The sequence below is a fragment of the Myotis lucifugus genome, unplaced genomic scaffold (assembly GCF_000147115.1).
Source record: "Myotis lucifugus unplaced genomic scaffold, Myoluc2.0 scaffold_431, whole genome shotgun sequence".
In the NCBI taxonomy this organism is placed as follows: domain Eukaryota; kingdom Metazoa; phylum Chordata; class Mammalia; order Chiroptera; family Vespertilionidae; genus Myotis; species Myotis lucifugus.
Genome location: NW_005871479.1, coordinates 42,296 through 51,383, shown reverse-complemented (window position 1 = coordinate 51,383; position 9,088 = coordinate 42,296). Strand labels below are relative to the sequence as shown.

The window sequence follows — 9,088 nt, the reverse complement described above, 5'->3', positions numbered from 1 at the left end:
TGGAAGGCATTGGGGAAACCAGGCGGAGGCCTTTCTCTAGTGGAATGGCTCCCCGAATCTCTGGACCCACAGCTTTTTATTTACTAGAATACACATTTGCCCTTGAGCAAAGCAAACAGTCATTTCAATGGTAAGGTTTGGAAAACAATAAAAGGATTATCAGGTTAGGGGATTGCCTTCAACCATTTTGCCAGCAGCAGGTAATACGATGCTGATTATCAGCTCTTGCTGAATACCAAAGTCCATCAGCCTTCTGACTGACCTCTCGCATTTATATGTTAACTACTGTTGGGCTTTGCCTCCAGCAACCCCTGGCTCTGTGCAGGTGGTGTTGGCCTGGGGGACATCTCTTGTGAGCTGCTCTCCTGGGGAGCTCCAGTACCTCCCACCTCGACCCCAAAGGGCTGTGGGCCTGATGCTTCGGGAACACATGTGGGGGAGCACTACTAAGCCCAGTTTTCCCATGAGGTCCATGGGGCTCACAGGTTGAGAGGCCTGCAGTTGGCCCACAATGGATGAGGGTTGGAGGGGGCCACCGGGTCCTTTGATTCTCCAAGTGTTTTCACTGTGTTTGGGGTTTGGTCAAACAGGCATGCCCACCCACTGCTGGGTGAGTGCAAACTGGGGACATCCCAATGGTGGACAACACGGTTATTATCTATCAAAATTCCAAATACGCAAGGCTGTGTACCCAGTAATCCCACTTCTAGGAGGTTATCCCGCAGACATACATGTGTGGAAAATGGCTTGTCCATTTAGCAGGTCCCTGCATCACTGTGCTAGTTTGGAACTAGCCTAAGTGACCATCAGTAGGAGACTGGCTAAAGCAGGAGTTAGAATTATACGTCCGTGCCATGAGATGCCATGCGGCCTTGAGAAAATGAGGAAGCTCAGTGTGTATTGATTTGTTAGAGACAAAAACCCAAGGAGCAGACAATGTGTTCATTGTGCTGTAACTTGTGTAGAGAAAGACAGTGTGTGTGTATTGGGTGACTTAGGAGTGTCTCCTGCAGGAGACCCAGACAATAGGAGACTCAACATCGGTTGCCTCGGAGAGGGGAGCTGGGAGGCTGGGGTTGAGGGGGTAAAGGAGGCTTTTTCCAGATACCCTTTAGTAGCTTTTGAATGTCAAATGATACGGCTACATTGAGTAGCTGCTCAAAACTAAATACAATTAGGAATTCAGTGGGTTCTTTTTGCCATATTGCATTTCACTCTGAAATCTAAGTTTCCTTATTTGTAAAAGGAGGAAAAGAATATTTATTTCAGAGAGTGATGACCCCTGTGTTTATTTGTTTGTGGCACTTAACCACTGCCCTTAACCATTTAGTTTTAGGAGCATTGACTTGGTCTGTCTGCTGCTGGAGAAGAGAACTGTGAGGTCAGGTCCTGGGTGTCACTTGCTCAGCACTCTACCTCTGGGACCTGCGTTTGGTGAGTGCTAAACAAAAATATTTTTGGAATAAATAAAAAATTGAAAATACTTTGTTAATTAGAACATGTTCTTTGTGTCTCTTATTATTACTTATAGCATCAAATTGCAAGAGGCAGCGGTGCATATGGGCTTGGATGGTCTAGGTTCAAATCTCAGCTCTGCCACTTATTAGCTGTGTGACTGTGGGCAAGTCACTCAACCTCTCTGTGCTCAAGTTTCCTCATTAGCAAATTGGGAGCTGTGAAAGTACCTACCGCATAGGATTGCTGCAGGGATACCAAGAGCGCAGGCATCTTAGAACCTCACCAGACACTGTAAATGGGAGGTATGGGCACTTGCCATGACTTTGATACTTTTCCCATTATAAACACTAATCTCTGGCAGAACTTCTTTCAGAATTTGGGAAGACCTTTAGAAGAGTAGGAATACGTCTTTGCTTGTTTGCTCTTTGAATTCTTCATTTCCTGGAGCATTAAGGTGGCTCTGAAGAGTCTGTCTTATTTTTCTAGAGAACATCATCTCAAGAATAAAGGCTTCCTAATTTTGAGGACAGTTGGCTCCCAGGTGATTGGGCAGGCGTTGTAGACGGGGATCTTTTTTTCTTTCCTTTCTCCACGTCCCCAAGTCCCTGAAAGAAATCCCTCAGCTCCCTGCTGGCCTTTCCTGGGAAGCCATGCCCTTCTCCTTTCTCCCAAGGTACAGCGTGGTTGGGGTGTGTTAAAGCCCTAGAGCAGTGATGGCGAACCTTTTGAGCTCGGCGTGTCAGCATTTTGAAAAACCCTAACTTAACTCTGGTGCCGTGTCACATATAGAAATTTTTTGATATTTGCAACCATAGTAAAACAAAGACTTATATTTTTGATATTTACTTTATATATTTAAATGCCATTTAACAAAGAAAAATCAACCAAAACAATGAGTTCGCGTGTCACCTCTGACATGCGTGTCATAGGTTCGCCATCACTGCCCTAGAGCCTATTCAGCCTCTCCCTCCGTGGACCTGGGGGAGGGGAAGCCGGCCCGGGAGTCCCAGAGTGCAGCAGGACGTCTTAGAAACCCTCTGCTTTCTGTGTGAGCCGCTGTGAAGAGACACTTGCTGCAAGCTTCCTGGAAATTGTGGCTTGAGTGGCCTTGATGGGGACCCACAAGGGAGATAGACAACTGGGGCCTGACGTGCTCCACACAGCTCCTTAGGGAGTGGGGCTGGGTCCACGGGGACCTTGGCTGAGCTGATCAGAGTGCACTAGAGAGAGGCTGTGAGGACATTGGTCAGCATCCTTCTGCATTCTGTCAGTGTTCGCAGCCCCTTGAGTGTCTGAGTGCTCGCCCCTCTCTGCAGGTCTGGGGATGCAGCCACTGCCTGCTGCCCCGCCCCCCTGAGTGCTTCCATCTCCAGGATCGCATTGCAGTCGCCATGCTTCAGGGTGATGCTGGGAAGTTCTCCTGCCGCTGGGAGCCTGGGTGCTGGCTCATTAGTGCCAAGCACCCTCCGCAGCGTGCTGTGCGCCTTTGAAGTGTGTCCTTGAGAAGGTGCAGCTGCCTTGGGTTGGCTCACTGGCCCTGACCAGGTGGCCATGGCAGACAAGCTCAGGAGCTCCGCACACCGCTGCCTGGGCTCAGAGGCTGCAATGAATCTGCTTTCTTTCCAGGAATCTCGAGGCATGTTTGCTTTTCATCTTGTTTCCTGACACAGAATAACATCTTCTCACAGTGAAATGAAACCTCAGTGTTCCCTCCCGCTCCCCGCACCCCATGCAGCTCAGCCATATGGAAACAGCAGTAAACAAAATCACCAGTGTGTCTCAAAACCGAAGGCAGGACAGCGAGTTGGCAGCAGCCTGAAGGGGAGAGAAGAAACCCAACCTCTTCAGATCTTAGGATTTAGCTTCTTATCTGCTGGATCCTGGGGGCAGGATGGAGAAAGAGCCGGAATGTCCGACGGTGACTGTTTCTCTTTGTTTTGAAGTCCCCATACCTCAGAGGTCATGAAAAAGAAACCAGAGCTTGAACTTTCAAAAATAGGAAAAAGCCAAAAAAGAACAACAACAAAAACCCAACCAACCAAACATAAAAACAAAACACACACACACCTCACAGCCTCCTCTCTTTGCACCCCACCTCCTAAGACCAAAACTCAAAAGTCAAGGCCACAAATTGGTAGATTGCAGGGTGTATCTGGCTTGCTCTTGTGTTTCGTTTGGCTCACACAGTATTTTTTCCCCCTTAAACTTGTGCCAACAGTTAAACAATGGGAGATTTCAAAGAGTAATCCAGAAAATCTGGAGATGCTGAGCACATACGCTGTTGCAGAACCAGATGGAGCCACGGAGTTGCAAGGGGCTCGACAGCCCTTAGCATCTCACTGCCTGTTGTCTTAGTGGGTCTCTGACCCCCGGAGGCGCCTGGGTCTGCCATCCGATGTGAAATAGCTGGCAACCATCTGTCCTTGCAGTGTTTTTCTGGATTAAGCTTTCTGGAGCAGTGGGGTATGGTGCTACTATTCTTAGATTCTTCTCCGGATTTGCCTCCCTCCCAACTCCTCTGACTGGTTTTATAACCCTCTTTCTGTATTCATATTAAGCCTGGAGGGTAAGCTTCCATTTGAGTCTCTCTGCCAAGACCCTGGCTTAAAGAACTCTGCTATTTGACTTTAAATTATGAGGCTTTGTAAATTTATGAATGTTCTGACTTGAATGGTATTGAGAAAGTGTATAGATGTGTAAACTATGGCCTTTTCCCTCAGTTCGTAATGGAAGTTTCAGATTTGTACTATAGCCTTGGGCCTTTGTCAGCTTAGTAATATTTAAAAAATTTATATTTTAACTGAAGTTGACACAATATTATGTTAGTTTCAGGTGTACAGCATAGTGATTAGACATTTATACCTTACAGAGGGATTGTTGTGACAGTAGTGTTTTCAAGGAATCTGCCTGTTTCATCTAAGTTGTATTTGTTGGCAAAGAATTGCTCCACAAAATATCTTTCACTGTCTGCAGGCTCTGTAGTCGTGTCACTCCCTCATTTTTGATAACCGGAATGTGTGCCTCCTTTCTTTTGTAATGTTTCATCTAACTAGTTCTTAATATAGCTGTTCTTTGGACATGTCCCTGCAGCCACACAGACTGTACCAGCCTAGATTCCTCAATGGCCTCTTTTTTTTTTTTTTTTTTTTAAGGCACCAACCACATCCGGGACCATATTGCAGACACCACTGGGCCAACCAGTCGCCGCTCAGAGAGTGCGGTGCCCTCCTTCCCCCCTGGCACGCAGCCCGGCCACATGCCTGGAGCTTCTGGTTCTTCCTGAACACACAGAAGCACCTCTGTGGTTATGGGATCTGGCAACTGCACGTTCAGGTGAGGTTCACGCTGTGGGGCGAGCACTGACTAATGGGAAACAGGAGGAGGGGTGAGCTGACCAGGGCTGGGACTAGCGTGAGGTGAGGGAGGGCCCGTTTCTCCTCGCAGCCATTTGTCCCACCGTGTGGAGCGAATCCACCTGGCTGTTGACCTGTGTGTCTCTTCGTGGCTTGTTGTGAACTCCGTACTGCTTCCTTCCTTTCTCCAGTCCTTTCTCTTTCCTCACCCAGGGACCCTGTCCCCCAAATACAGTGCAAACCCTTAATCCTTGCCTCAGGCTCTGTTCTTCAGAGAACCTGGGCAAAGACAGCATGGAAGTCTAGAGCAGAACACCAGATGAATTTGACTTTTCATTTGCATTTTTACCTTTTAATGAGATATTGTAATAGAAAAATATTAATTATGCTTTAAAAATATATTTTATTGATTTCAGAGAGGAAGGGAGAGGGAGAGAGGGATAGAATCATCAATGATGAGAGAGAATCATTGACCGGCTGCCTCCTGCACATCCCACACTGGGGATCCAGCTCACAAATCAGACATGTGCCCTTGACTGGAATCAAACTTGGGACCCTTCAGTCCATAGGCTGATGCTCTATCCACTGAGCCAAACCAGCTAGGGCTAATTATGCTTTTTGAAAAAAAGTAGAGGCCATTAATGGGATGGTTGCAGGTAGAATTTGCAGTTTTCTTAGATCTATTTGTCTTTTTCTTTTAAATAGAGAAACCATTGAGGACTCAGGCAATTTCACGTAAAAATCCAGATTTTTCACTCCTTTAGGAACAGTAGAGGATCTGGCCCTTTTAGATGGGGCGGCGTGCACAGTGAGGAGCGTGCCCCTCTCCCCTCATTTATGGAATATGCCTGGCTCCTGGCAGGCTTTTGAGTGAAATCTCCAGCGTAAAGGGAAATTCAGCTAGAAGTCTTGTTGGGATAGGAATCGCTTCTCAGAGGCTTGTCAATGGTGGCTAATGGCTTATAGATCCTGAATCATCTGGCCCAGTTCGAAGTGTTCTTTGATTGATGGCAGGAGTCAGATCACATATTATGGAGCATGTGCCAAGTCCCCTCCTGTGTGTGGTGGCACACTCACCCTGACAAAGTGACAGCCTCTTGAGAGCTCCGGAATCGTGAGGGAGGGGGCCCTATCAGCTTAGCATCAGTAGCACCGTGAGGAAACTTGGCACCAAAGCCTCTGAGGATTAGAATGTATATTACATATATGGTGTTTGTAATGCATACTAGCATATATTTAATATTATACTATATACTACATATTAGCATATACAGTGTTTGTAATATATATATACTAGCATATATATATATAATATGCTATACAGTACATATTAATAGACTATCTAGCATACATTATATACTAGCATATATAATATACTATATACTATATATGAGTAGTATATACTAGCATACGCTATATACTAGCATATATATAATATTAAACCATATACTATATATTATATAGTATATTCTAGCATATGAGCTACTAGTATATGTATGTTATGTATTGCATATAATACTATATATGTGTGTCGGCATATATATAGTCTGTATGTACGTATGTATATATAAAGTATTATATGAATGTATACAGTATATATACACACACACACACACACATATATACTATATATATATATATGTATATATATATATATATATACATATATATATATATAGTATTGTATGAATTTTTTGATGCCTCTTGGAATGTAAAACACTGAGCCACTGGTTCCAGGTTGCTGGCCCTGGTTGTAAATTGCTGGCCAATAAAACGATGCTTATCTCAGGATGTGCTCTATCCCATCTCTTTATCAGTCTTCCTCATTTCCTTCCTCTTCTTGGTTTCAGACGATGGGTCCTGGCAGCCTTCCACAAGCAGCTCAGCTGAGTAGTAGGGAAACAGCATGTGGAAACTAGCAGATTATTCTCTCACTTCTTCTCAATGACTGACACCCTACCTTCTTACAGTTGAACGGTACTTGAATATTTTTAAAGTGCTCTTACAGTGTTCATTTCATTAGATCCCTCTAAGAGACCCGTGTGTAGGATAGAGCAGACAGCACCTCGATATAAGATGCAAAGAGAGGGCCAGCGAGGCTAAGTGATTTCTCCTGTACTGGTCAGCAGGGCGGCCAAAGAGCAGGGACTCAGCCCAGGTCTTCAGTGTTTTCCCACCCAATTTCCCACCTGTCAAATGGGGGTATTATCTAGTTTAATTCCTCAGCCAGGACAGATGGAAGCAGTATTTTAAAAATTTATGGGATGCAACCCAGTAGTGAAATCAATTTAATGGGGGCAACCAGTTTTTACAAGTGAAATAGAACAGATCATATCAAAGCACACCTCATACAAAGATAAATATTGTTTGGTAAAACTTTCGATGTGAGTGTGCTGCTAATACAGGTTTCCAGGCTCTGGCTTTTCTTGGTCGGGAACAGGGTCACATCCCTTAAGACAGCCGTGGGCAAACTACAGTCTGCGGGCCGGATCCGGACCGTTTGAAATGAATAAAACTTAAAAAAAAAAGACCGTACCCTTTTATGTAATGATGTTTACTTTGCATTTATATTAGTTCACACAAACACTCCCTCCATGCTTTTGTTCCAGCCCTCTGGTCCAGTTTAAGAACCCATTGTGGCCCTCGAGTCAAAAAGTTTGCCCACCCCTGCCTTACGATATAGATTTTGGATGTTGTGAAGCCTCAGCAGGTGCTATTTGAACTGAGTTTTGAGGAGGTTATTTCAGGGACAGATTGCTGAGATGTGTTGCTCTCGCACATCTGATAGTCTGGGGCAGGAACGCACCTCACAGATGATAGGCGCGCCAATGTGCCTTCAATATTGGACTAAAAAACAGCCGAAACCGGTTTGGCTCGGTGGATAGAGCGTCGGCCTGCGGACTGAAAGGTCCCAGGTTCGATTCCGGTCAAGGGCATGTACCTGGGTTGCGGGCACATCCCCGATGTGCAGGAGGCAGCTGATCGATGTTTCTCTCTCATCGATGTTTCTAACTCTCTATCCCTCTCCCTTCCTCTCTGTAAAAAATCAATAAAATATATTTAAAAACAAACAAACAAACAAACAAACAGAGAGACTGGGCATCCCTGCCTAGAAAGGCCAGAACCAAAAAGATCAGCAGCTACTAGCTGCTAGCACCATGCTAACATGGTCTTAAAGAAGGAGTAACATTTGAATACTCTGTTCTGAGCATCTGACGAATAAATGCATGGACCTCAGGGCAAACGGGGGCAGAGCCTGTGCTGGGCAGAAACCTGGGGCAGGAAGAGGGCAGAAGCAGATACAATTCAAGGAGTGAAGGTGACTTACGGCTGAGAAGGAGGCCAAGGCCAGTCCTGGGAGGGCTGTATCATGACTCAAGGGAGTTAAAGGGTGGAGGAGTGGAGGACAAGTGAGTGCAGTGACCACGAGCAAGGGGAGGGCGTGGAGAAGTGAGAGTTTCCCAGCAGGCGCTGCCCAGAGGGCTTCCAGGCGGTTTGCACTGACTATCTGGACCAGCGGTTCTCAACCTGTGGGTCGCGACCCCTTTGGGGGTCGAATGACCCTTTCACAGGGGTCGCCTAAGACCATCCGAAAACACATATGTAATTACATATTGTTTTTGTGATTCATCACTATGCTTTAATTATGTTCAATTTGTAACAATGAAAATACATCCTGCATATCAGATATTTACATGACGATTCATAACAGTCGCAAAATGACAGTTATGAAGTAGCAACGAAAATAATGTTATGGTTGGGGGTCACCACAACATGAGGAATTGTGTTAAAGGGTCGTGGCATTAAGAAGGTTGAGAACCGCTGATCTGGACAAATGGTTTCAAGTGTGAATGATTCCGTAGTCAATTTACACTGGGTCGCTGAAAAAACCCAATAAAACGAAAGCCAATCAATCAAAAAAGGTGGTTAATAAAACATAAATACACTTTAGCAGGAAGCACTCTTTCTAATTGATTGCCTGCTTGACCAGCTTTTCTTGCAGATGCCCAGTGGGAGAATCGTATCCTCATAAATCATAGTCAAAGAGAGCATATTCTTTTAAGGATGCAGTAGTTTCCAACTGTGGTTTTTACTACATAAAAAGTGTCTAACCCAGTGCCTGGCAATTAGTAAGCATTTACTAAACTTAGCTATTAGTAATCATTTACTAAACTTATAGTAAATATACCAGCTGGGAAGCAAACCAGTTTTAAGATTATGTAGGCTCCCTCCTATTCTTTTCAGGTATTTCATTTCAGCTGCATATGATGTGAAGT

At 45.1% G+C, this 9,088-nt stretch overlaps 1 long non-coding RNA gene across 2 annotated transcripts in view; it reads left to right on the top strand.

The window, feature by feature from the left end:
* The first annotated feature begins 1,322 nt into the window (after positions 1-1,322).
* The window catches only part of LOC102437340, a 21,656-nt gene continuing 13,890 nt past the window's right edge, over positions 1,323-9,088 (top strand). Inside the window, exons 1-2 of one of the 2 annotated variants that reach the window (XR_002826261.1) lie at positions 1,323-1,434; positions 4,611-4,791. This is a non-coding gene — a long non-coding RNA (uncharacterized LOC102437340). Of the gene's footprint in view, positions 1,435-3,111; positions 3,377-4,610; positions 4,792-9,088 lie in introns of those variants that run through there. The other variant, XR_002826262.1, reaches the window with a different exon arrangement.